The 27,519-nt window shown below is 43.5% G+C and overlaps 1 protein-coding gene across 6 annotated transcripts in view; it reads left to right on the plus strand.

Annotated features, from left to right (window-relative positions):
- Positions 1 to 5,920: 5,920 nt before the first annotated feature.
- Positions 5,921 to 27,519, plus strand: part of bahd1 (bromo adjacent homology domain containing 1) — a 69,238-nt gene continuing 47,639 nt past the window's right edge. For 2 of the 6 annotated variants that reach the window (XM_048600125.1, XM_048600127.1), the window contains exon 1: positions 7,824 to 8,035. The gene's annotated coding sequence lies outside the window, so the exon portion shown is untranslated. Of the gene's footprint in view, positions 6,300 to 6,852; positions 6,991 to 7,820; positions 8,036 to 27,519 lie in introns of those variants that run through there. The other 4 variants (XM_048600126.1, XM_048600129.1, XM_048600124.1 and 1 more) reach the window with 4 other exon arrangements.

A 27,519-nucleotide genomic window follows, 5' to 3' on the forward strand; every position in this document is an offset into this window, starting at 1 on the left:
AGGTGTAGAGCTGGATGAACACAGCAGGCCAAGCAGCATCAGCGGAGCAGGAAAGCTTTCCTGCTCCTCTGATGCTGCTCGGCCTGCTGTGTTCATCCAGCTCTACACCAGCTTTCCTGCTCCTCTGATGCTGCTTGGCCTGCTGTGTTCATCCAGCTCTACACCAGCTTTCCTGCTCCTCTGATGCTGCTTGGCCTGCTGTGTTCATCCAGCTCTACACCTTGTTATCCCCAGAATATTACTTTGGTCTCTGGATTAATAGGTGTAGCGATAATACCACTAGGCATTCCCCTATTCCCCTATTTCTATTTGTAGAATACGAGGTTTGAGGAACTTCATTTAGTCAGGGGAGAAGAGAAGCTGGAATCATTCTCCTTTGAACTGAGAAAATCAAGGGACAGCTTAATAAAGGCATTCAAAAATTACCTGGGCCTTTAACAGAGAGGATAGAATGAAACTGCTTCCACTAGCAGGAGAGTTGGTGACCAGTAAGCACAGATATAAAATAACTGGCAAAGGGTGTATTCTTATTTCTAATATTTTATGGCAATTTATTGCAATCTGGAATGCACTGTCTGGAAGAGTGGTGGAAGCGCATTAATCAGTTAACTTTTAAAATAGAATCAGATAAATACTTAACAACTATTGATCAGTAGGGAGAGTAGGGTGATGGGACTAATTGGATAGCTCACAAAGAGCCAGCATGAGCAGGATGGACTGAATTGTCACCCAGTGCTGTGAAATTTGATGAGTCTGCAGACTCAAGATGGAAAAAGAGATGTGCTCTCAGGAAAACAAAGAAAAACAGCATTATAGGATGTTTGTGGCTTTCAGTGTCATTTCCTCATCTTTGGCAATATTCTGATTAGTGCACATTAGGTAACTGGTTAATTGCTGTTTTTTATGCTTGATTAGTGTACAGAGCTGAGAATGTTTTGCAGAAATTAATTAAGTTTGAAAGATGCCTCATTAAGGTCTCTGTGGAAAAGATCATGTTCCCTTTCTCCTTGAGGACTGCTCATGAAATATATTTATTGTAGAAGAATAAACAATTCTTAGACCATCCTGTCTTTGAAATTTCACAATAAAGCTTCAATTCATTTTTCTTTACACTGCTAGTTCTCACATTCGTTGGTCTGGTAAGTGCAGACTCAGGGGTATATAGCTAAAGCCAAATGGTGTGCTGAACCTCAGAAAAGTACTGCTGCTGTTACCTAAGATTTGTGTACTTGCAGCAGGAATCAATGATTGGAAGTGGAAACCCCAGAAGATTTCTTCCCCAGCCTGACTTCAGCAAATTTAATCCAATGTGTAGCACCCTCATAGACAGTAACTCAAAAACAGTGTTCACATCCAGAACATTCTTGGATGGAGTCGTTCACCATATCACTATAATTCATTAAATTTAGACTTGTATTCAGGTAACACTTCAAGATATCAAGTCATGAATCCTTTAATACATTGTTATAATGTAGGAAATGCAGCAGCCAATCTGTGCACAGCAATATCCCACAATGCTATATTTAACTATCTAAGTGGTTTTCAAGATTTAGGTCCGGGTATACATGTTGGCCAAGATGCTTGGGATAACTCCTGTGCTCTTCTTCAAATTAGTGCCATGGTAGGAAATTACCTCAGTTTAATGTCTCTTCAGAGGATGGCATTTCTTACAGTGCAGGGTCTCTCTAAATAGAAAACTATTTTAACAAGTTTCATATCATGGAAGAAACATCAATATGATAGTTTTCAGCTCAAGCTACATTTCAGCCTGAAGTCAAAAGTAAATCCTCTATCATTGGGCTATTATTAAAAATCATCATCAGAAGAAATGTTATTATCAGCCCATTACACCTCTTGAGACAGTAGCCTGGCTTTATTCCCTGCATCATTAGAAAACAAGTATTACAGATTCTGCTCATACTTACTGTCTCAGAAATCCAGCATGCCTGAACTTAGCAATTTCCAAATTTATTATTTTTAAGGTGTGTCAGGCATTTGGTGTCACAAACTGATAATTTTCAACTTAGTGAAAAATAGGAAATAGTGGAGGAACTGGAATGGGGGAAGATGGGGATGCAGCTGGGAGAGTTGATTTTAGATTAAATAAATACCACAAGTTTATTGCCTGCTACTAAAGATATGGGGTTGTGTTAACATTTCATCTCAGCTTTACCATACACATTCCATTTTCTTTCATTAATTCTCTTGAATTGTCTCCATCTATCTTCCTTCGGTGTTTAATCCAGTTTTCAGTTTCATCTTTGACTATTGTTACCTCTTTATTTAAACAGGGAGGGAGGTGAAGATTTGTTTAGTGGGAGGAAAATCTATTCTTCCAGAACCTGATTTCTATTTTGTCAGATTGAAATGCTAGCAGATGGATGAGTAGTTTCTAGCACTAAGTTGTGTCCAGGCAGCAGAGAGGAAGGAGATAGAAATGAGGGATTGGGGAAGGGCCATTTGGGAGAAACAGAAGAGGTGTGGAAGGCACATTGATGAAATTGCAGAGATCAGAGAAACAGAGAGATTGCAGGGGCTAGTTGAGTATATGATGGGGAGATTACAAGGGGTCACATAGAGGGAAATAAGAGTGGGAAGGAAATTACAGGCTGTGAAGGATATTAAGAGGGCATTAGAATGCGAGATTTAGGATTAGAAGTTGATCTGTTTGTTTGGGGCATTAATAAGGTATCTTGATTGACTGGAAGGGTGGGGAAGAATTCCTACTCCCTTAGCCCACAAGTAGCATTGAAAAAGTATTGTTACATGCAATAGTGCTCCCCTTTCTTTAGCTATTGAGTTCCCTGAGGCAAGACAAATCCTAACTGCCTCGTTAGCTTGAACAGAAATAAAATCTCAAGGCCGACAATATTATGAAGTATTGAAATGAGTAATCTGTTTTCTGAGAATGGGTCGGGTACCTATCACGCAGGCTCCAACCCTGCACACCAGCACAGTTCTCTCTCCACTAACATCAGAAATAGGTGGATTCAATTTTGTTTGAAATGTTTTAAATTGTTGTTTTCCACCTGACCCAAAGTCACATGTTTTATGGATTAAAATTACCCTCAACTCCTTTCTTAATTTCCTCAAAAGTCAACAACTCTTTAAAAAAAAATACCTATGACTTTGAAGCATGAATAAAACTCCAGAAATAACTGTACCATAGAGGTGCCCTCCCCATTATCATTTGTTAGGTACCAAGTTTAGGTGTGTCAGATGTACAAATGACATTGCCAAGCAGCTCAAAATATTCTGTGAAAAATAAAATGTGAGCCAATCCAGTCACAAGTCAATTCCAGCCAAGTACGCCCAATTTTATGAGTCATATTTATACACAAATCCCCCAGCAAGGCCTACATATACAGCCAGGAGAGAAAAATATACTTAGAGTTGCAAGACTCAGTTGGTGTTCATTCAGGGAAGTTGGCATTGAATGATGGGTAGGTGCAGCAATAATTTTTGGTCAAGTCATGTGGAATCTCATTTCTCTGTTGCTTGTTGAAGTAATTCAATTGCAAGAGACATTGCAATGTGTAACTTAAATAAGGTGTGTAGCTGGAGCAAATCAGTATTGGTTATTCTGCAGTTGTTAGTCAGTAAGGGAAGGTAATTGAAGGATATCATTCAAAAACTGAAACAGATTGCCTGACCATCTATTACATAACAATTAGGCGACCATCAGAATATTGTTCTATGTTCAAAAAGGCATTGATTGAATAGAGACGATTTCAAGAATGCAGCAAGATTTTAAGATGATACTTAAAGAGCAGGACAATTCTTCACTGACAAAAGGAAGCAATGAGGAGATAATGGTCAGTCTGGATGTAATTTGAACTATAGATGCAATACTAAAGGCCACAATTTAAATGTCAATAAGTCCAAAGGAATACCAGAGATTACTCGCTTTTATCACAATGAGTAGTGAAATAAAATTCCCAATGTTTAACCTCTTTAAAGAGCTTCATAAATAACTTAAGAATGGGGTTAAAGGTTAAAAAGACTAATCTTAGATGCATGTGATATTTGGATTGTGATGTGTCATGTAGTGATGAGGATGTGTAATGGAAGGGTCATAGGTGCAGGTACTATTTTTAAAATCTCTTTTCATGACCTTAAAATTCTGTGATTCTATGATTAAGATGTCCCAGTGTTTTTCAACCAAAGAAGAATGATTGACATGCAATCATTGTTGTTCAGTAGGAAATATAGCCTACCTGGAGCAGAAAGAAATCGTAGGACAGGTGACCCAAGAGGTTAGTCAAAGAAATAGGTAATAAGAAAGGTCCTAAAGGGAGATAGTTGGAGAAGTTTATTGAACGAATTCCAGAAATTAGTTCACTTACATAGCAATTAGCACTCTTATATTAGCAACCTTCCATGACCTAAGAAGACCCTAAAACACTTTTGAAGTGTAGTCACTGTTGCAGTGTGGAAAACACAGCAGATTTTTTTTTAAATATGAGAGCATCACTGGCTTGGCCAGCATTTATTGCCCAGTGAGCAGTTAAGAGTCAACCTTATTGCTGTGGGTCTGGATTCACATGTATCATAGAATCCCAACAGTTTGAAGCAGGCTATTTGACCCATCAAGCTTACACGGACTCTCCCGAAAGCACCGCACCCCTGTTCTTGTCACCCTGCATTTCACATGGCTAATCCACCTAACCTGCACATTTTTGAGCTTGTGGGATGAAAGCCGTGCTGCCAGGGGGAGAACGTACAAACTCCACGCGTACAGTCGCCTGAGGCTAGAATCAAACCCAGGTCCCTGGCGCTGTGAAGGTAGCAGTGCTAACCATTGGGCCACTGTGGTAAGGATGGCAGCTTCCTTCCGTAAGGGGCACTAGTAAACCATGGAACAATCAACAATAGATTCATGATTGTCATTAGATTCTCAATAAACAGGAGTCGAACCTAGGTCCTCAGAACATGACCTGGGTCTCTCTAGTAAAAGTATAGCGATAATGCCACGAGGCATTTCTGAAGAAGGGTCCCGATCAGAAACGTCAACTTTCCTGCCCCTCTGATGCTGCCTGGCCGACTTTGTTCTTCCAGCTTCATGCTGTGTTGTCTGACTCCGGCACCTGCAGTTCTCGCTATCTCTGAATGTCACTGGGCTATCGCCTTCCCTAATTTGTTCAACGCAACTCCCACAAGTAGTAATGTGATAATGATCACACAATGTTTTTGTGATGTAGGTTGAGGGAATGACATTGGCGAAAACATTGGGGATAATTCCGCTGCTGTTCTTTGAAATAGTGTCACATTTCGTCGCACAAATTTTAGAAAATAGAAAAATTTGATGTCTCATCTGAAAGATGGCACTCCTGACAATGCAGCCCCGGGGGTGTCCTAGCATAAACCCAGATTTTTGAACTCATGTCCTGCACTTGGAACGCACTCAAGGAGGCGAAAGTGCTAATTAACAGACACAACGGAAGTGGGTGCTGAAGTGGGGGGTCCAATGCTGTAAGCAGGGCAGTTCGGAAAAGCTGTTGGTTTGGAAGAGATGGATAGGGAAAGTGAAGTGAACATGGGCGCTAGGGTGAAGGTAGAAGTAATAAGGCTTAGCAATGAAGAGCATATGGGGTCGGAAGGTCAACTTAGTGACAGCCAAGACGGTGGACACTGGTTCAACCTCAGAAAATAATAGCTCCATAAACGCGGGGGGCGGGAATGAATCAGTAGCGAAGAGTCACAGTGGACACGTAACGTGAAATCTATTTCTCTATCCGCAGATGCTGCCAGACCTGCTGAGTTTCTCAAGCACTTGCTGTTTTTTTTTGTTTCAGATCTTCGACGTCCGCAGTACTTTGTTTTAAAAAAAAACATTCAGCAGCTGATAGAGTTGCCGCAGGGGGTGGGGAAGTCCATCAGCCCGGACAATTCCAAAATTGCCTTGAGGTGAGCGTGTGGCGGTGGGTACGGGGTCTCTAGGGTTTTCGTATCTCCGCAGCTATTTGTTTGTTTGCGAATGTTCGTGTCGTTTCTTTTTCAACACCGTTTGCGCTGGATCTTTCATCGTGAGTCACTTCTTGAGGGAGAGAAAAAAAACATCACGGGTTGATGTGCGAGTGACCACCAGGACGACGATGTACTGCCACACGCGGTGCGCTCCAGAGGAGAGAGCCAGGGCGGCCAGACGTTCGCTCTGTCCTCGCATTTGGCGTTGAACCCCTTTTATTTTTAATCCCCTTTCAAGAACAGAAACCAAAAGAAAAACACACAAAGTGCCGTCCGTGAGACCGCCATCGATTGAGAAAGGAGCACGGGGCTGGCCACACTGGATCGAGCAGGTGGAGACTGGTTTTTTTTGTGTGTTGTTGTGTTATGTTGACAGCCTGGTTTCACAGAGCACAGACAGACAGAGAGAGAGAGAGGTCATCCTGCACTCGGGACTGTGGCAGGAGGCTGGCGCTTTGTCCAGATATTTTCCAGGTAACCGGACCCCCTTCTTATTCCTTATAATCGGAGCAAGCAAAGTGGGGGGGTGGGGGTAGGAGGGAGGTGGGAACAAGAGAGTTGCATTTCCCCGATGAGCCCTGGCTAGCACTTTATTTCCTATCACCCTTGTATTTTTACCCCCACCCCCTCTTCCTCCTCCTCGCTCGGAATCTCCAGATCTTTCGCCGTTGCCGCGATGAGGGGTATTTTTTTGCGTTCGAGTGATTTTGTTTTTTCTTCTTCTTGTGCTACTGCTCCTGCTGCTGAATGTGACATTCCAGCTGCCGGAGAAGTCACGTTCCCGGAAGCGGAGTAGGATGACATGTTTTTCCTCTCTCTCTTTCTGTGTCTGTCTTATTTTTTGTTTTCGAGGATTGAGGGGAAGGAAGGGAGTGGAGTGGGGTGGGGGTCGGTCGGTGTTCTGGGGCCGAGGCTCCCTAGGGTTGGCCCCCGGAGTGGAGTGGAGGATGTTGCCCAGGTTTGAAGGAGCCGGCCTCGCCGCCGATGGTGATGGCGGCAGCAGCAGCGACCTTACGGCACCAGGTACCGCACCCGGCAGCTGGGGGAATCCCTTCACCACCAACCCCCCCCCCCCTTCCGTTTGCAAAACAAAAACGAAGACAACCCCTTAGGATAACGCCAGTTTACAAAACTGACCCGACAACACACACCAAAAAAAACAGGAGTTGTCTGTTCGGCTCTCTCCCTACCCCCCCACGCCGCCACCACCACCACCACCACCGTCGTCTTCGATCCAACTTTCCCCACTCCAGCGCGGAGCAAGTGTACACAAAAGTGGAGCGTCGCAAATGTTTCCTTTCGCCCTCTTAAACTATCAAAAAAAAATTCCAGCCAAGAAAAAAAGGAGGGGGTTTGGGGCGGGGGTGCAAGGCAAAAGAAGTGTGTCTCTCTCTCTCGAATACGGGATGAAAGTCGATTCTCGGAATCGATCGATTATGGTAATCGGGAAGTGATCCTACTTCAGTCTTGTTGCCCGGCTTTGCATTTGTGGGATTTTTGTTTTTTTTCAAAAAAGGTAAGGGAGTGAACTGATTTTTTCGCGGGAGGTGTCAAAGTTTATCTGGTCCTAACAAACCACGGCGGATCCCCCTCGATACTCATATTTTTTGAGGACGGACGGAGTGGTTGGGGGGGGGGTGTGGTGAATGTTGTACTTTTCGCAAATCCACTCCCTGCCCCGCTCTGTCTCCGCCTCCGTTATTATTTATCCATTACCCCGGCCCATATGGCAACCGTTACTTTTACTTTTGTTATGCAAATTTATTTTTTTCTCCCTTCTTCTTCCACCCCACCACCACCCCAATCTCTCTGGCGCACGTAATATTACCCACCATCCATCATCCCCCCCCGAAAAAAAAACAACATGGCGCGGGGCAGAACGTTGAGCTGAAAAGTTGCTGCTTTTTTTTCCCTCTTCTTTCCTTGCCCACCGCCTCTGCTTTTCGGAAAGAGGGGGGGGGGATAAAGCACCTCGTCCAACGGAGGGGAGGGGGGAAAAGAAAGTGTGCGCGTTTGAGTGTGTTTGTTAGCCCCGCCGCTTGGATGTGTGGTCTGCACAGCCCCCCAGGTAAGTTTGCGGCGTCGTCCTCCTGTCAATCAGCGAGCCCGGGGATCTGGGCTCGGCGCGCGTGGCCGGACGGTGCCATGCCACGGTTGTTGTTGTTGCTGCTGCTGCTCCTGCATCGGCCAGAAAGCAGAGAAAGGGGCCGAGGATGCACCGTCTCCGCCGGTGCGATGCATCGAACGGGTCGGATCGCGGCTTCTGCACGCAGTTTGTTTTCCGGAAAGGTGGTGGATGTGGGGGGGGGGGGGGAAGGGGGGGGCAAGTTTTTTTTTGGTTGGAAAACCCGCACCCGCCAAAACCCCTTCCCCCCAACCCCCCCCCCCCCGAAAAAAATGAGCGGGCCCGCTGATGGCCGGTCGTTCAAGGTGGGGGAAGTGATTGACATTGGGTGGCCGTGGCGCGTGCGGTGCCAGCTGCTGCCGCCTCTCTTCCCCCGCCCTCGCGCCGACCCGCGAGCCCCTGGGTCGTCAACCGTCCGCCGGGAGAGTTCATCTCCATCGCCGCCTGACTGACTGACCGACCGCCGGCCATGGGGGAGATGGACTATCATGTCCGAAGGACACGGCCGGGGAGGCTCCAGATCCCGCAGGCCCGCTTCATACACTCGACCACCTACTCACGCCTCCTTCCCCACCCCCCCCCCCCCCCAAAAAAAAAATTCTCTTTACCGAAGACCGTCTCCGACTACCAACCCTCGCATTTTTCGCATCCCAGTGTATTTTTTTTTTGGAGGGGGGGTGGGAAATGGTGTTTGGGAAAGATGAGAGTAAAAAGAAAGGGAGTGTAAGGGTATTAAAAAAAAGGGGGTTCTAAGAGGGATGGAGGAAGGTGAGGGAGGTACCACCACCGCAGAGTGGGAAAGTGAAACAAAGTGGGAGAAAAGAATTTTTTTTTGATTGTGGGGTGGTGGTGCTGCAGAGCTGACAGAAGTGCAGCCAGGGAGAAGTGGAGAATGTGAAAATGGTTTGAAATAGAGTAGACAAAGTGATGGGAGGCAAAACCTCCAGGTTTAGTTGAAGTGGTTAAAAGGGCGAAGGAGAGAGTACAAAATAAAACAAGGAAATGTGGGTGGGGGCGAAGGGAGTGAAGAGACATGGTGAGCCAAGGGAAAGTGATGGAAGAGAAAGAAATGAGGTAGTGGCAGGGTAAGGGGAATGAATGTGGAAGGGGAGAGGAACAAGGCGGAAAAAGCAGAAAAGTGGTGTATAATGGGAGGAACAGGGTAACGAGGGGAGAAAAAAGTGGAGTAGGATGCTGGTAGAGATTGAATGGGAAGCATGAGTGGATGGGGAGAGGAGGTAAAGTTGACAGACTTGTGAGGAAGAGGATGCCTGAATGATGGTTTTAAAAAAAGGAAGGGGAAAGAGTATGCCATGAAGTAAAAGGGAAAACGGCATGTTCAAAGGTGTGAGGGGAATTGATACAAAATGGAAAAATTGCAACTTCAGAATGAGGAAAACTGTGAAAGATAGGAGAAGAAGAATAAGGGCAGCAGAAGGAGAATGAGTAAAACAGAAGGAGGTATTATAAAAAAAGCAAGGGGATAGGATAAGTGAGAAAGAAAGGCAGGCAGAGAGGAATTCAGAAAGTGGGCAGCAAATAAACTGAGGGAGAGAAGAATGATAAATGAGTGATGGAGATGTATGAAGAAGGGAAAAAGAGACCTAGTACAGAAATTATTTTTTTTTTAAACGAGCAATATAAATTCAGGGGAGAATGGCACAGAAGAAAAGTGAGGAAATAGAAGTTATTTGAGATGATATTGGAGAGAGATGGAAATGGAATTCAATGGGTCTCGTGGGGACGAGAGGAAGAACTTGAACATGGGGCGAGATTGTGTGGAGCAAGAACATGGAAGAGGAAAGGAGGCTGGAGGAAAAAGTGAGTGAAGAAGGGTAGATGCTAGAAGTGGGTGAGGGGTGGGGAATGGGCAATATGAATACAGAAGGACAAAGTGAAATTGTTGGAGATACGACCAATAGAGAAATGAGACAGGAGAGATGATGAGGAAATGGATTAAGGGGAGAAGATGAGAGAGAATGAGATTAATGAAGGGAGGAACATTGAAGAAAAGAGGTAAAAATTAATGGTGAGGAGTGAACAAGGAGGAGATGGGAGAGAAGTGAGAAAAGGAAATAATGGAAAAGTACAAAAGATACAAACATGAAATGATGCCGAGGGGAAAAGAATGCTGAAAGAAGTGCAGAAGTGAGCTAATTAGCATGTCGTGTCTGAGTTTGAGAAAAGTCAGTACAATACTGAATTTCACAGTCCGTAAAGCAGTCTTCTGTTAGAAGCATTTGGTAGTTGTATTGAATAGGGAAATCTGGTAAATTACTTTAAATTATGGAGAAGGAGAGCCCATAGCTGGATCGGGAGCTGGAATGAAGAAGGCAGAGATGGGGACATGAGGAAGTGAAGTGATATGTAGAGATGAGCAAATGAAAGATTTGGAATGTTGGGAATGTATGATGGACATAGGGGTGGTGGGGGTGAAGGCAGGACTGGAGTGTGATGTGGCGGAGGGAATGAAGGGCTGCGCTTGCTAGGGAAAGGAGAATTAAGATGCTACGGTGTAGGAGGCCACGGTAATGTAAAGCATTGTAGATTTGTTGTTTAGAACAAGAACAATATGCTTTTTACTTTGTATAATTAGATGAAGATGGAGAATTGGGTGCAGGGCAGAAGGGAAGGGAGAACAGGATTATTTTCCCCTCTTAGTTTTTTGGCATAATAGTAATGTGCAGCGAAGTGATTAGTGTTGTTTGAGATGGTAAAGCCACGTCTGGTGGTGAGTAAACAAACTGATCATACGCTGAAGCTGGTGAAGCCTTTGATTTAAGAGCATGGAAAAGGTTATTATACCAGCACAATGAGTTAGACAGGAGATTGTGATCTAATAGGGCTGAGGGTATTGAACACAGAAACTGGATAGAATCCCTACAGTGTGAAAACAGGCCCTTCGGCCCAACAAGTCCACACCGACCCTCAGCATCCCACCCAGACCCATCTGCCTATAACATACCTAATCAGGTGGAACCGAACTTTGGTTCCTTGCGCTGTGAAGCAGCAGTGCTAACTACTGAGCCACCGTGCTGCCCCATTGTTGATAGTTTTATGACTGAGTTGAGGACCAAAGCAGGAGTTTACCATGGAAAGATCTGCTGAAGCATGAGTATGCTGAGTTAAAGGTGGCCTTAGAGACTAATTGCTCAGATGAAACTTTTGGATGGTAGGAAATGGCGCAGTGGTAAGGTGAGAGATGTGCTGATTAGGAAGATAGTGGGTGGATGTTTAGAATAATGACTGCAAATATAGGGTGGAGTTAGTGAGCGAGAATCACTGCTTAGTGAAAGGTTAAGTGAAGATGTTGAAAGATTTCCAGCAAGAAAGTTCCTGAAATGCTGTGGCATTGAGGACTTTGAAGTCTAGTAGGAGGTGACCTCCAATGATAAGATAATGAAGCTAAGCTAAGGTGGGATATGAAGAGGAGTCTAGCTACAACTGCAGTAATTTAGTTCATAGGGGTTATGTTGGTGGACCAGGCAACTTTGTGTTAATTCAGTGTCTAGAACAGGAAGAAAAGATTGGAGGATGGGGCAGAAAATCTCAAAAGTATTATTGCTGAGTTTTAAGAAGGGATTTAAAGTGAGGAATTGGCAATGTGTTCTTTTTTAAGCATCATGCTTCAGTGGAGGAGTGAAAATATGTGGTAAAAGTGACATGAGGGGAGAGTGCAAATGTCAAAATGGGGAAAGAACAGAAGTCTTTTTTACCTTCTTCCTGACTGTGAGTTTATTTAACGTGGATGTGCTCTGTTTTTACAGTTTTGTATGAAGATTTGGGATTTTGCTTTACCCTGTACTGCTCTAGCCTCTCTCTGTCTTCAACTTAAGTAATGAGACATTTGGGAGAAAATGAAAAGTGAAGGTTAAGTTAATAAATAAGGGAAAGTCAGATATGACTGTTGCTACTTAGTCTTCAATCTGCACAGATTTCTGTATGAAGCTAGATGGAACTGGTGACATAGTGACAGAGTGAGATAGTGACTCCACAGAGTGGATAGCATTTATGGAAAAGGATGATACAAGTGAGAAGATAGAGTGTGAGACAGAGAGAGAAAACAGGTGGAGGTGAAAATGAGTGTAGAAGCAGAAATGTTGTAGATGAGGGAGTTTGTGACACATTTTAAAGTGGTTCAAGGTGAATTAAGGTTGAAGGGTGAAACTGATTTTGATGCGTTCCATGCCGGTTTCGGCCTCCTGGGGATGAAAGTGAATTTACCTTGGAGAGGGAAACAACTGAAAGTGTGTTAAGTAACAATAGAATAATACTTGGAAAAGATGGAAAAAGACTTGTGTCTCCCTTTATTTTTGGATCAGTTGTTGTGCCTCACTGACTCGGACAATGACAACTGGATACACGTTGTATTTTCCTGATGTCTAATTCTGGTGGATTGAACTTTTGCTCGTGAGTGTTCTACTGATTGAATGCAGATTTAAAATAAGTGGATGGGTGAGGAGGCAAAGTTGTTTTTGAAGGACAAAGTGTGTTGTAGAGGTGATGACATTTTACCTTCCCAAAAACAATGAAACAAAGCTCACAATTCTGAAGGAAAAGTGCGTTTGGAAGAGAAAGCATATGTATCTTGAGTTAAATTTCTCAATTCGGAGAGCTGTATTGCAATCTTTTCTCATAGTGTTGATACTTCTGCATATCTGTCTTGTTTTGGGGTTTTTGGCATCAGTTGTGACTGCTGAAAGTCACCCATCTTTAACAACAAGTGTTGTCAAACTGATAAACCTGGTAAGGAGGGGAACATGACAGCTTCACCTGTCCTGTCTTCACTGCTTGATAGCTCCACACTGGCACTGTGTACTTTGGGTGGTCAGATCAGGCAAGAAGAGTTGTTCCACTTGATCCACATCCCTGCTATTGATTGTGATCACTTTGATCTTTGTAAAGCAGTGGTACTGAGGCCATTTGTAGTATTTTGACTGACTGACTTCATTGAGGAAATGCCTGTGCACAGACTTGAGGATGAGAGTTCTACACCCTCCAAAACTTCCAATTCCCTGGTCCCCAACACCTCATCTTTACCATGGACGTCCAGTCCCTATACACCTGCATTCCCCATGTATCCCGCAGGCCCGACCAGTCCCCCTCCACTGACATCCTCATCCGCTTAGCCGAACTTGTCCTCACCCTCAACAACAACTCTTTCAATTCCTCCCACTTCCTACAGACAAAGGAGGTGGCCATGGGTACCTGCATGGGCCCAAGCTATACCTGCCTTTTTGTAGGTTACATGGAACAATCCCTCTTCCGTAGCTACACTGGCCCTAAACCCCACCTCTTCCTCCATTACATTGATGACTGTATCGGCGGCACCGCCTCGTGCTCCCACGAGGTGCTCGAACAGTTCATCCACTTCACCAACACCTTCTACCCCAACCTTAAATTCACCTGGACCATCGCTGATACCTCTCTCTCCTTCCTGGACCCCTCTGTTTCCATCTCTGGCAACCACCTGGAAACCGATATCCATTTCAAGCCCACCGACTCCCACAGCTACCTAGAATACAACTCCTCCCACCCACCTTCCTGCAAAAATGCCATCCCCTATTCCCAACTCCTTCACTTCTGCCGCATCTGCTCCCAGGATGAGGCATTCCACCCCCAAACATCTCAGATGTCCTCGTTTTTCAAGGACCGCAACCCCACCACCTGTGGTCGAGAATGCCCTTGACCGTGTCTCCCACATTTCCCGCAAGTCATCCCTCACACCCCTTCCCCGCAATAACAACCAAAACAGAATTCCTCACGTACCACCCCACCAACCTCCGGATCCAATACATCATCCTCCAACACTTCCGCCATCTGCAATCCGACCCCGCCACCAAAGACATTTTTCCCTCCCCACCCTTATCTGCTTTCCGGAGGGACCACTCTCTCCGTGACTCCCTTGTCCGCTCCACACTCCCCTCTGCCCCACCACACCCGGCACTTGTCCCTGCAACCGCAGGAAGTGCTACACCTGCCCCTACACCTCCCCCCTCCCCACCATCCCAGGCCCCAAGAAGACTTTCCACATCAAGCAGATGTTCACCTGCACATCTGCTGATGTGGTATACTGTATCCGCTGTTCCCGTTGTGGCCGCCTCTACATTGGGGAAACCAAGCGGAGGCTTGGGGACCGCTTTGCGAAACACCTACGCTCGGTTCGCAATAAACAACCGCACCTCCCAGTCGCGAACCATTTCAACTCCCCCTCCCATTCCTCAGACGACATGTCCATCCTGGGCCTCCTGCAGTGCCACAACGATGCCACCCGAAGGTTGCAGGAACAGCAACTCGTATTTCGCTTGGGAACCCTGCAACCCAATGGTATCAATGTGGACTTCACAAGCTGCAAAATCTCCCCTCCCCCTACCGCATCCCAAAACCAGCCCAGCTTGGCCCCGCCTCCCTAACCTGTCCTTCCTCCCACCTATCCACTCCTCCTACCTCAAGCCCCACCCCCATCTCCTACCTACTAGCCTCATCCCGCTCCCTGGACTGACCTATCCCCTCCCTAACTCCCCACCTACACTCGCCTTTACTGGCTCCATCCCTGCCTCTTTGACCTGTCTGTCTCCTCTCCACCTATCTTCTCCTCTATCCATCTTCTATGCGCCTCCCCCTCTCTCCCTATTTATTTCTGAACCCCCTTCCCCTCCCCCATTTTTGAAGAAGGGTCTAGACCCGAAACGTCAGCTTTCTTGCTCCTCTGATGCTGCTTGGCCTGCTGTGTTCATCCAGCTCTGCACCTTGTTATCTCAGATTCTCCAGCATCTGCAGTTCCTACTATCTCTCAAGAATAAATCTCTTGCTGAAGCCAGTGATGAATTGTAAGAGTTAGCATCAGACCAAGATAAGTGAGGGGAGTGGGATAACGTGATGATCAGTTACCACTGGTCACATTTGGAGTCATGAGGGCAGATAAAGGAAAGGTCAAATAAATCAGATCTATTATGCTTATTAAGCTTCATGCGATACGCACTTGCCATTTCCAGAACATTGAAATATGAGGAAACTCATTTTCGCTAATTCATTTTGAACCTCTCAGCTGGTACACTGACTTCATTTGTTTTCATTTGATATGGGTGTGGACGGTTATAATGCTGGTGTATTTGAATACATCATATACTTTGTCCACCTTTGATGCAATAAGCCATGTGTAGTACAATATGAATTGTAGTGGACGCTTTAGTCTTGTTTAATGCTGTGTCAGCCTGTGGAATACTGCTTGCATCTGGATTGTTAATCATATCGTTAACCACATTTGTATGCTTAATTCATTGTATGGATTATGTGATGGGTTTGTTGCTTTGAAATGTTCCTCCTATGAAAAATGCACAAGGGAAGTTTGCAACAGAGAATTGGTGACTTATTTCCTTCCAAGGAAAAGAAATTCTCAACATTGGGTGTCTATGATTGCTTAAAATCACTTTTGAGGGAGACTTGCAAATTAGAATGTTCCTGCAACAATTTGGCAGAGATGCCTTGGGGCAAGTGCTTAACATTGTCTGTAATTAGCTTTGTGTTAATCAGTGTTGTTTCATAGTGAATGAATGTGTTTGTACATGCTACTGGGGAGAATACTAGAGAGAAGATCAAAAGAAGGAATTGATATTTCAAAATGTAGCTTGGAATATGAAGGTGTGACATCATATTTGTCACAAACAGTCAGCTGGCTTGTTCGGAAAGGGATGGAAAGCATATCAACTAACAATCCGTTGCTGTTATCCCTTATATAGAAATTACAATGTCGAGCAAGTGTCCATCTTCACATGAGCAGTGATCCTAATCCTTTGCCCACCCTTAACCACTATTTTAATTTGTAAATGTTGTGTTCGCTCTTCTTCAACCACTAATTCTGGTTGTGTACTTCACAGTTTTGCAATCTTCTATTTTTCACCTTTTTGTCCTAAATCTCTGGACAGACTGAGAAGCAGGGGTGTTGCTATTAAACCATAGAGGGTTGAGAGGTTAAACTGTAGTATTCAGAATTACAGTATGGGTAGATGCTGACAAACTTTCTGTTGAGGGATTGAGGACAAATATATTTTGCTCTTGAGCTAGTGTCACTTAAAAATCAAGTAATTGGCTAGCATCCATTGACTATTTTGGGATATTGCTGTGTACAAATTGGTAATCCTTTACATTTGTAATGACCGTACTTCAAAGGTAATTAATAGCTTGAGAAATGGATTGGGCATCTGAGGATATGATCAGAAGATATGCAAAGCAAATTTGGCAAGGGACATGCATTTATATAGCGCTTTTTATGCCTCTCACAAAGAACTTTATAACCAATTAATTCCCTGTTTTTGGAAATGTCATCACTTTTGGAGTGAACGAAATGCAGCTGGTGTCTTATATGCAGTAATGTGACATTGACCATAAATTCCATTTATGATGTTTTTGAGGGATAAGTATTTGCCAGGGCATAGGGGATAACTCCCATGCCATACAGCATTGGTGTCATAAGATCCTTTAATTGCCCTCTCAGGTAAATGTAGAGCCTCAGTTTAACCTCTTGTCCAAAATGGCAGCAGCTTTGAAATTGTAGCACTCCCTCCGTTGAAGTGTTGAAATGTCAGCTTTGATTTTTGTGCTGATGTACTAGAGTGGTACTTCAACCCAGAACCTTGTGACTCAGAGGTGATTGAGCTCAGTCAGAAGTAAACACATGCTTAACAAGTTTCATTTTGTTCTTTTGCTTAGCTTTGAGCAAATGTGTCACATCAGATGTGGTACTGAGCTATATAAGACTGGTTATAGGTTTTATCCCTACTCTTCGCTGAGTTAGCTGATTTCAACTGGCCTTCAAGATATTGGTGATGTATGTGATGGTGGATGAACAAAATCTTGATCTCTGGAAAGAGGTTGTTGATTGTCACAGGTCAGAGTTTGGATTGGCCTCCAATGCATTGAACTCTACAGTTGAATAGTCTGCTGAAAATGTTGGGTTTTTTTTGGTTCAAAAGTATTGAATTAGCCCATTGTTTTGTATGAATGAAACAATAGTTTATTTGCTGAATTTGAATTCTACAGTTATGAACTGTGAAGGATATACTGTACTACTCAAATTCTTGGGAAGAAAAACTATTTGAACAAGATGTTGGAGAGCTCCTAGCACCTGTGGTTTACACCTTCAGGAAAGAATGCGGTGAAAATATCTGTTGACCTGAATACAGAGGCGTCAATGTGTTCTCAGGTCACAGTTGATGTAATATTCACTATCTCTTTCTTTTTTTAAAAAAAAATCTATGGTGTAGTTATGTTTGTTATACTGAGTATGCATGGAACATCCTCTTCTGACCTAGCTGCTAGTGATACCCTGTGATTTATGCACTCCTTGCTTGGCCTGTTGTTTAAAGGCAGATTCTGACATTCCTGTACTATCTTACTGAAAAAGTTTTGGGTCCCAGCAGTTTGAGGTGGTCTTAAGAAACATGATTTCAGTGTCTGGTTTGTGCTAAGTTGATTTGATTCTGGCAGGTAGGCAGTAATGTGCAAACTTGTTGAGGTGAATTTCTTCAGTGTTTTTGTCTCATTTGTGTCAGTGCAGCACCACCCTCTTGAATCTGCAGACACGTGTGGTTCATGTCTTCTTGTGCTCAGTGCTGAAGTGTTTATGTTCCTGTGCGCTGCTAAGTTGTTAGGATCTTGATCACTGTTGCCTCAGCCACCGCAGTCAGGTTACAAGGAATATTGCTGAGGCCTAGTTGAATGTTAAAAGCCTTTGATAGGAACATAAGAAATTAGGAGCAGGAGTGGGTTAGTCAGTCCCTTAAACTTGCTCTGTCATTCAACAAGATAATGACTAACCTGTCTCAAGTCTCAACTCTTCTTTTGTGTGAGCTCATCATGTCCCTTATCTCCCAGACATTTTAAAAATGTATCTACCTACTCTTTTTAAATAGATCATAGAATCCCTACAGTGTGGAAACAGGCCCTTCGGCCCAACAAGTCCACATAGACTCTCAGACCATCCCACCCAGACCCATCCCCCTATAACCCACCTAATCTACGCATCCCTGAACACTATGGGCAATTTAGCATGTCCAATCCACCTAGTCTGCACATCTTTGGACTGTGGGAGGAAACCCACATAGACACGGGGAGAACGTGCAAACTCCACACAGACAGTGGCCCAAGGGTGGAATTGAGCCCGGGTCCCTGAGGCAGCGGTGCTAACCACTGAGCCACCGTGCCGCCCCTTACCCATTCCTTTACCCTACCATCCTTTCCTTTCCTCAGTGGGACAAATCTATTCAGTACCTGTAGCAACTGCTCCCTAAACAACCTCCACATTTCTATCGTGCATTTCCCTAAGAACATCTGATCCCAATGGTACTCCTAATACTGGTGATTTAGCCTTTACAAATCTCTGGGATAGAGAATTCCAGACATTCACTTCCCCCTGGGAGAAAAGAAGAAATCCTTTGAGCCTCAGTTTTAAATGTGTCCTGTTACGCTAAAACTATGTGCCCGAGTTTGAGGTTTCCCCACTTGTGGTAACATCTTCTCAACATCTACCCTGTTAAGCCCCCCTCAGAATCTTGATTGGTCCACTGAGAACACCTCTCATTCATTAGAGTTTAGGAGAATAATGTCCTAACCTGTTTAGCTGTTCTTGATAAACCAACCCGTTAACCCCAAGAATCAGTCTAGTGGATATCTTCTGAACGGCCTGTAATGCTGGTAAATCCTTTCTTAAATATAGGGACCAAAACTACACAGCACAGTTGATGGCCTTACCAACATCCAGTGCAGTTTTCATGAGACTTCCCTATTTTTAAACTCCAAACTCTAAGCAACAAAGGCCAAATTCCATTTGCCTTAATTGCAGCATATGCATTCTAACTTTGAGTTTCATGCACCTAACTCCCGGCGGTGTACTTCCTTGTCATCTCTCCATTTAACCTGCCAAAGCGCATGACCTCACACTTCCCTACATTAAATTCTGTTGGCCAAGGTTTTGCCCACTCGCTCAACTTATTCATTTCCCCTTGCAACATTCTTTATGTTCTCATCACAACGTTCCCTCCATCTATTTTTGTGTTGGCAGCCAATTTGGATACGTTACACTCTCCTCCAAATCATTAATATAGAAAATAAATAATTGAGACCCTAGGACTGATTCCTGCAGCGCTCTACTAATTACAACTTTCCAACCTTCAATTCATGCTAATACACAATCCCCAGTACCATGACCTATTTTGTGTAAATAGCACATGCAATTTGAAATTCTTGAGTTTCTCAATCTTCGTGAAACTTTTTAAGATGACTGCAACAATTCCCAGTTGGTAACTCAGGTAGAAACATTGGAGCAAAAACAGAAGTTGCTGAAAAATCAGAGTTAATGCTTCGGGTCCGGTGACTGAAGTGTTAACTCTGATTTTCTCTTCACAGATGCTGCCAGACCTGCTGAGCCTTTCCAGTAACTTCTTTTTTTGTTCCTGATTTACAGCATCCACAGTTCTTTTGGTTTTAATGTAGAAGCATTGGAGACCTTCCTCATGCCACCTGGGATTTGTTTGTAGTGGGCTGACTGTGCTGAAGCAAATTTAGTACGGATTCAGTTGATAAACACCTGATAGGTTACTCAACATACCTTCAACAGAACTGAGGTCTCCATTTTGATTGAGCTGCAGCAGGTAAAGAAATATGTGTAGAGCTGGATGAACACAGCAGGCCAAGCAGCATCAGAGGAGCAGGAGGGCTGACGTTTCGGGCCTAGACCCTTCATCAGAAATGGGGGAGGGGAAGGGGGTTCTGAAATAAATAGGGAGAGAGGGGGAGGCGGATAGAAGATGGATAGAGGAGAAGATAGGTCAAAGAGCCGGGATGGAGCCAGTAAAGGTGAGTTAGGGAGGAGATAGGTCAGTCCAGGGAGGACGGACAGGTCAAGGGGGCAGGATGAGTTTAGTAGGTAGGAAATGGGGGTGCGGCTTGAGGTGGGAGGAGGGGATAGGTGGGAGGAAGAACAGGTGAGGGAGGCGGGGACGAGCCCAGGCCCCAAGAAGACTTTCCACATCAAGCAGATGTTCACCTGCACATCTGCTAATGTGGTATACTGCATCTGCTGTACCCGTTGTGGCCTCCTCTACATCGGGGAAACCAAGCGGAGGCTTGGGGACCGCTTTGCAAAACTCCTACGCTCGGTTCGCAATAAACAACTGCACCAGTCGCGAACTATTTCAACTCCCCCTCCCATTCCTCAGACGACATGTCCATCCTGGGCTTCCTGCAGTGCCACAACGATGTCACCCGAAGGTTGCAGGAACAGCAACTCATATCCGCTTGGGAACCCTGCAGCCCATTGGTATCAATGTGGATTTCACAAGCTTCAAAATCTCCCCTCCCCCTACCGCATCCCAAAACCAGCCCAGCTCGTCCTCGCCTCCCTAACCTGTCCTTCCTCCCACCTATCCCTTCCTCCCACCTCAAGCCGCACCCCCATTTCCTACCTACTAACCTCATCCCGCCCCCTTGACCTGTCCGTCCTCCCTGGACTGACCTATCTCCTCCCTACCTCCCCACCTACACTCGCCTTTACTGGCTCCATCCCCGCCTCTTTGACCTGTCTGTTTCTTCTCCTCTATCCATCTTCTATCCGCCTCCCCCTCTCTCCCTATTTATTTCAAAAACCCCCTTCCCCTCCCCCATTTCTGAAGAAGGGTCTAGGCCCGAAACGTCAGCCTTCCTGCTCCTCTGATGCTGCTTGGCCTGCTGTGTTCATCTAGCTCTACACCTTGTTATCTCAGATTCTCCAGCATCTGCAGTTCCTACTATCTCTGAAAAATATGTGCATTTCTAAAGCATCTTCTGCAACTTGAGGATGACCAGCCATTGAATCGCAAGTGTAACAAAGGAAACCTAGCAACCCAGTTAGACCCATAACTCTGATTCTGATGAAAATGGTACCAGCTGAAACCTATTCATTTGTGAATGAGCAGGAAACAAAATAAATTGCATGGCTGAGATAGTCTACTTGTTTCCAAATGTCAGATATTCTATTTGCTCATGTAAGATTTTATTAAATCCAGCAAATATTTTTGCAGTTTGTTCTTTTTAATGGGGAAAACGTGTATAACATTTGTGGAATCGTGGACCACTGACTGAGCAATATGGGGACTTGGCCTGAAATCCCTGTGGCACCAAGGTTTGGCAGAGCTAGGCCACAAAAGTCTTTTATCTTTGTGATTGGACTTTGTAAATTACACAGTTCAACCAGGATAAGCTTGTTGACACTTATAAGAAGCAGCATCCGAGCAGCTATGTGGTGATCAGGAACTTGGTGGAAATACTGCAGCCGTGAGTCGGATACCTGCTGTTTAGGGACGTCACTGCACTGGTGGCGTCTGTGTTATGAGCATTTCCTTTAGGAGGCAAAGGAGATAATGATTGATGCCAAATCTAAGTTTTAATCATTTATTCAATCCTTCAGATGAAGTATTTACTGACATTCTGGCTTACTTATTGGACCATTATTAAAGATCACACAGCGTTGTTCATAGAAGGGCAGAGGAGAACATCCAGGATGCTGGTCAATATTTGTCCTCAATGGACATGAGTACAATTGATAAATACTAGAAACACACAGCAGCTGAGGAGAACAAAGCAGAGTTAACTGTTCAGGATAATGACTATTGTCAGAAACCCTGTTTGTCAGTAGTTTAGATTATTTGATCACCAGTGCATTGCTGTTTGGGACCTTGGTGTATGCAACTTTGCTACTACATTTTCTACATTACATCCAATTAAATGCAATATAATCACTGACGTAAAGTGCTTTGAGACATGCTGTGGTTATGGAAGACACTATATAAATGTTATTATTTTGTTTGCTTTCATCCTTATTTTCTCCTTCTGTTATGTGACAATTTCAGAGGTGCAGGTCTTTCTTTCTGGAGTTTTTTGTAAAGGTGAGTGCAGTTGTGTGTTGTGAAGACATCAGACAAGTATACCTAGGCTCTGCACATGGCATTGGACGATTGTGCAGGCTTAAATTGGTTCGGGAATATTGAAATATTGTTAGATTTTTAGAGACATGAGCTCTGTGCTTATCAGTTTTTAAGTCATAAAATGAGATTATTGATAACAGATTCTGCCTACAGTGGTTTGTCAATTAGATTGTGACCTCTGGTACAAAGTTAATAGAAAATTGCTTCTATACAGACTTAAGGTTTTTATTGTGAAAGTTTCTCAATTCTGAATGACTGAGTTTTCTAATTTCTGTGTGGTCTACATATTCTGACGTAAGGTGGTCTGTACTCTGGGGATGTGGGCTAGGTACGCTAACACCACCTTAAGTCAAAATCTCTGAAGATGAAATCTTGTGATGCAGGATATACTGATGTAAATACAGATCAGCTTCATAAATGGAGAGTTTGAGGGTTCCTCCTTTGCCTGAGAAGGGCCTTACCCATGTTTCTCAGCATGTCACATACACCTCTGCCGGGGGTTTGTATGTGATCTGTATGTCCTAGTGTGAGAAATACTATTTTACACAAACACCTTTATCCATGTGTCCTAGGGTGCAAGAGGCCACTATGTTTAGAGCTTGACCCACATGTCCTAGTCTGAAGTTGTGGGATAATATGGTAGAGTATCAGTAAAGTGGAGTCCTTGGTTTATTAATAGTTTGCTTACATGAATGATGAGGGGGATCCACTATAACAGCTTGTATTTATGTAGTGCTTTGAATATAGTACAACATTTCTTGGTACTTTGCAGGTGCATTTATAATGCAGCATTTGACACCAAGGCACGAAAAGTGAGAATTTAGTGTAGATGATCAAAAACTCATTTGAATAGGTTGGCTATGAATATTTTTAAAGCGGGAAAGTAGAGAGATGGAGAAGTGTAGAGAAGGGGTGCAGTTGTGTAGACTGTTGGCAGAAAGACTCTTGACTGATATAACCCTCAGATACTTCCTTTATTTCAGGAAAACCAGCATTAGTTGTCAATCTCAAATTGCCTTTAAATTGAGTGGCTTGCTAGGCTGTTCTGGAGGGTAGTTGAGAATAAACCACACTGCTGTCTGTCTGGAGTTACATGTGCACCAGATGAGGTGAGGATGGCAGACTTCCTTCCCTAATGGCATTAGGCAAATTGAATTCCTTCAGTACCACGGTGAACTTTGAACACATGTCTGCAGAGTTTTAGTCCAGACTTCTGGATTACTAGTCTAGTGATATTAGTACTACGCCTCCCACAGCTGAAATAGAGCTTGTGGATCTGTAACCATTGGATATTTAAAGTGATGAGTTGGCAGAATTTGCAAATGAGGGTATTGCTTAATACTAAAGCATATGTGTCAATCTAGTGAGAGAGACAAATGGCAAAGGATCAGGAGGGCAAGAGGCATTAGCAAGCTTTTCATCTCTCCTGGCTACATTGCATTGTTTGGTTAGATGATCTGTCATGCAGTCACCTGAGCTGCAAATTAAAGGCTCAATGTTTTCTGGAATAGATTTTAAATGCAGCATTACCAAGCTGAACTGAAACCTTGACGTGGCTCATGGAGGTGGTTTTGTGGGCTGCTACTGAAATTTGATCAATATCTGTCAAGGTGACTGAGTGTAACTTGGTGTCAACAACTGGGCTCTGGCTGTCTGGTGATATTTATTGCTGCCACAACGCTGCCCAATTTCTTGCTTGCAAAACCTTTCCTGCATTGATAAATTAATTTGGATGACTGATCAGCATAACACATTCAGCTAAAATTTTTAAGACAGCTTGATGTTTTATACTTCACTGTGGGAGATGATGTTATTTAAAAAAAACTTCATAGTTTGTCTCTTAAGAAAGGGCTTGCACTACTGTATTGCCTTTTTCAAATCTGGACCACCCAAAGTGATTCACAGTTAGTGAAGTGATACTGAAGCATAGTCACTGTTAATGTAGGAAGACTTGGAGCCAGTTTATCCATCGAAAGAAGTGTGGTTTAAATAAAACAGATCACTTGTTTTTGCTTGGCTAAGAGATAAGTATTAGCTGGGGTGTTGTGAAGGGCTACCCTGCTATACGAGAGAATAGTCTGGGCCCCAGTTTGTGAACCGGCAGATGGCACCTCTGATATTGGAGGACTCCTCTACCTTCAGGTTGGATTATGAGTTGAAGGCCTAGAATGGGACTGAAACTTTCAGGTACAACCTACGTTGTACCACTGACCAAAGAAGTCCAGTTGTAAATTTTAGACATTTTGGTCATGTTTTGCAAAGGGTTCAATGCAGTAGATGAAACCTCGTTGTTCAAGGGACAATAGACAGCTGTCTGAAAGTTAAGGATGTATGATACTACCTTTTTAGCTCCAGAATTGCAGTTTTGTTGTGGTAGCTAAACAAAATAAGCAAGGCATTTAACTCTTGTTTCTGACCTGGAGGCCAATGTTTTAATTGACTGACTTTGAAGTTATGTTTACCAAGATTCCACACATGATATTTGAGCAGTTGTTTTAGTTCTGAACCAGGTTTGCAGCTCATTGTCTTAACCATTTTCTAGGAAAAACAATAGAGGAGCTAAATCTTACTTAAATGGAGAAAAACTGCAGAAAGCTACAGAATAGAGAGATTTGGAAGTCCTCATCTGTGAATCTCAAAAAACTAGCATCCAAGTTCAGCAGTAATAGGGAAAACAAATCGAATATTGGCTTTTATACTCCATTCCCTTTGGAATAAAAGGAGGGAGTTCTGAGGAAGGGTCACCGGACCTGAAACGTTAACTCTGATCTTTTCTTCACAGATGCTGCCAGACCTACTGAGCTTTTCCAGAAACTTATGTTTTTGTGTTGTATAAAAGGAGGGAGGTTTTGCTAAAACTATGCAAGACACTAGTCAGACCACAGCTAGGATATTGTAAAGAGCTTTGGGTCTTACCTAAGGGAAGATATACTGGCAATGGAGACAGTCAAGAGAAGGTTCACTCAGTTGATACTGAGTTCGAAGGGACTGTTTTATGGGGAGAAGTTTGAGTAGATTGGGCCTGTACTTGTTGGAATAATGATAAATGAGAGATGACCTTATGGAATCCTGTGAGATTTTAAGGGATTTCATGTGGAAAAATGGTTTTCCTTATGGAGAGTCTAGGACCAGAGGACATAATCTTAGAGCAAGGGTTCACTACAGTTAGGTGGGCTGAATCATCTCCTACTACTTATGATTTTGTGGCTACCTAGGAGAGCTGACAAATGATACCGATAGTTAATTAGTACAAAACTAAAACGTAAGCCCATGGAGACACAGGATGTACATAAAGGCTTGGCTCTGTAAATAAATTGAATACACAAATAACCAAACAAAAAATTTAATAATAAGGAATGTGAAATGTTGACTTTAACATAGTTAAAAGGGCAACTGATACTCCAGTGCAGTACTGAAGGATGTCAGATACCATCTTTCAGGTGAGATGTTAGGCTAAAGTTCCACATGTCCTTCAGACTAATATACTACATAGTGAACAGAAGAGCTCTTGCTAGTGTTGTGGCCAGTATTTATTCCTCAACTCTCAAGCTCGGCAATCTGGAGAATGCTTGAGATGTTTAACTGCTAACTTGACTTGTCCCTTTTTTAAACTCCACTGCTCAGACTTCCAGTGAAATCTCAGCTGTAGCTGAGAAGTCAACAAGTTGAAAATATTAGCATCCAGATCTGAAATTGATCATTGTTTGTGGGACCTTGCTGTGTAGTTTAGCTGTTGCATTTCTTGCATGAGAACAGTTTACACTTCAGAAGTATTTAATTGGCTGTGAACTACTTTGGCAGAACCATATTTTGTGAAAGTGTCTTTTCTATAATTGCAAGTTCATTCTTTCTTAAAGTAATGTATGTTGTTGGGAATTGGGAAGTGGGTTGGGTGTTGCACTGAGGAAGGAATGATGTGAGTACTAAGTACAGTATATACTAAATAGAACAGAATTAGCACAGCTTTAGAGGCCTGAGAAAATTGCAGTGATTACTTTCAATTGTCTAAGCAGTGAAGTAATTAAGAAACTAACGGAGTTTTGTTCCATATAACCGTGATAGAACTGTGTTGTGGTATATAAGTTGTAATGCACAGGGCTGACTCTGTGGAAAACTTGCTGCATTCTAGTCACTGTTTGAGAATAGAGTACAGCAATAGAAGGAACCATAACTGTGAATAAAGAGATCTTCATCGCTACTGTCCTGAATGATGTCTGTTTAAAAAGTAAGCTTCTGTAAAATACCAAGAATATATAAAACATGTTTTGGACTTCTTTTTAAACTCCCAGAGTAGATTACTGTTGGAATAAGCTACAGTCAATTGCGTGAAAAGGCAGATTATTTAAAAATGCAATGGAGTGTTGGGGTTCTAGAGGAATGACGTTTCTTGAGAGTATTTATAGCTGCACGCATGGTCTTCAGTTGTTGCTGTAAATATAGGGAACTTCATGTGGAGGAGGTAATCATTTAAAGTTGATGATTAAAAGCATTTTGTTTGAAATGGTGTTTTTAGCTCAGCTGGTTGCATGCTGTGCAGTAAGTGAGAAGTTTGTGATCAAATTTACTTAAGAATTTGAGCATGAGGACCCATACAGGGCAATTCTGAGAAAATGCTATTGTTAGGTGCTGTCCTTCATGTAATGTTAAGTGGAAGCCTCATTGCATATTCATTTGAAGTGAAAAGTTCTCGTCTTTATTTAATACAACTGCAGGATGTTTCAAAGCTCTTTACAGTCAATAAGTTACTTTCAAAGTAATAATCTATATTATTGTTGGAAACAGACTAGCTAATGTGTGTGCAGCAAGCTCCCACACACAAGAATATGATGATGACCAGACAAATTCTTGAAATGATGTTGGTTAAAGCATGAGTATTGATGGGGGGCGCTACTTGGGAAAACATGCTTGCTTGCCTTCATGTAGTAACATGCAATGTTTCACCGGTGGGTTGGCGAGGCCTCCATTTAATATGTAATGAGAAAATATCTCCTCCAAAAGATGGCACCTCCAACAGTGTAACATGTCCTCAATCCTGCACTAGAATATGAATTGAGATTTCGTGTTCACTGATCTGGATTTGGATCGAATCCTGCTTCAGGCATCATCAAATGAGACCAGAGACTTCGAACGAAGCCTCTTTCTTTCCACTTATGCTCCCGCTAAAGAAATTAATCGATGAATGTCAGTGCTTTGTAGTGAAAGTTTTTGCAAATGTGTTCATTTTTGGATAGAAGCATTTAGCTTGACATGCCCGTAGTAATGATACAAAACTGGGCAGGGCAGTGAGGAGTTAGTAAGAACTGCCGATGCTGGAGTCAGAGATGACACAGTGTGGAGCTGGAGGAACACAGCAGGCCACGCAGCATCAGAGGAGCAGGAAAGCTGATGTTTCAGATCGGGACCCTTCTTCCTGCTCCTCTGATGCCTGGCCTGCTGTGTTCCTCCAGCTCCATAATGTGTTCTCTAGGG

The sequence above is a fragment of the Rhincodon typus genome, chromosome 8 (genome assembly GCF_021869965.1).
Source record: "Rhincodon typus isolate 14 chromosome 8, sRhiTyp1.1, whole genome shotgun sequence".
Taxonomy (NCBI): domain Eukaryota; kingdom Metazoa; phylum Chordata; class Chondrichthyes; order Orectolobiformes; family Rhincodontidae; genus Rhincodon; species Rhincodon typus.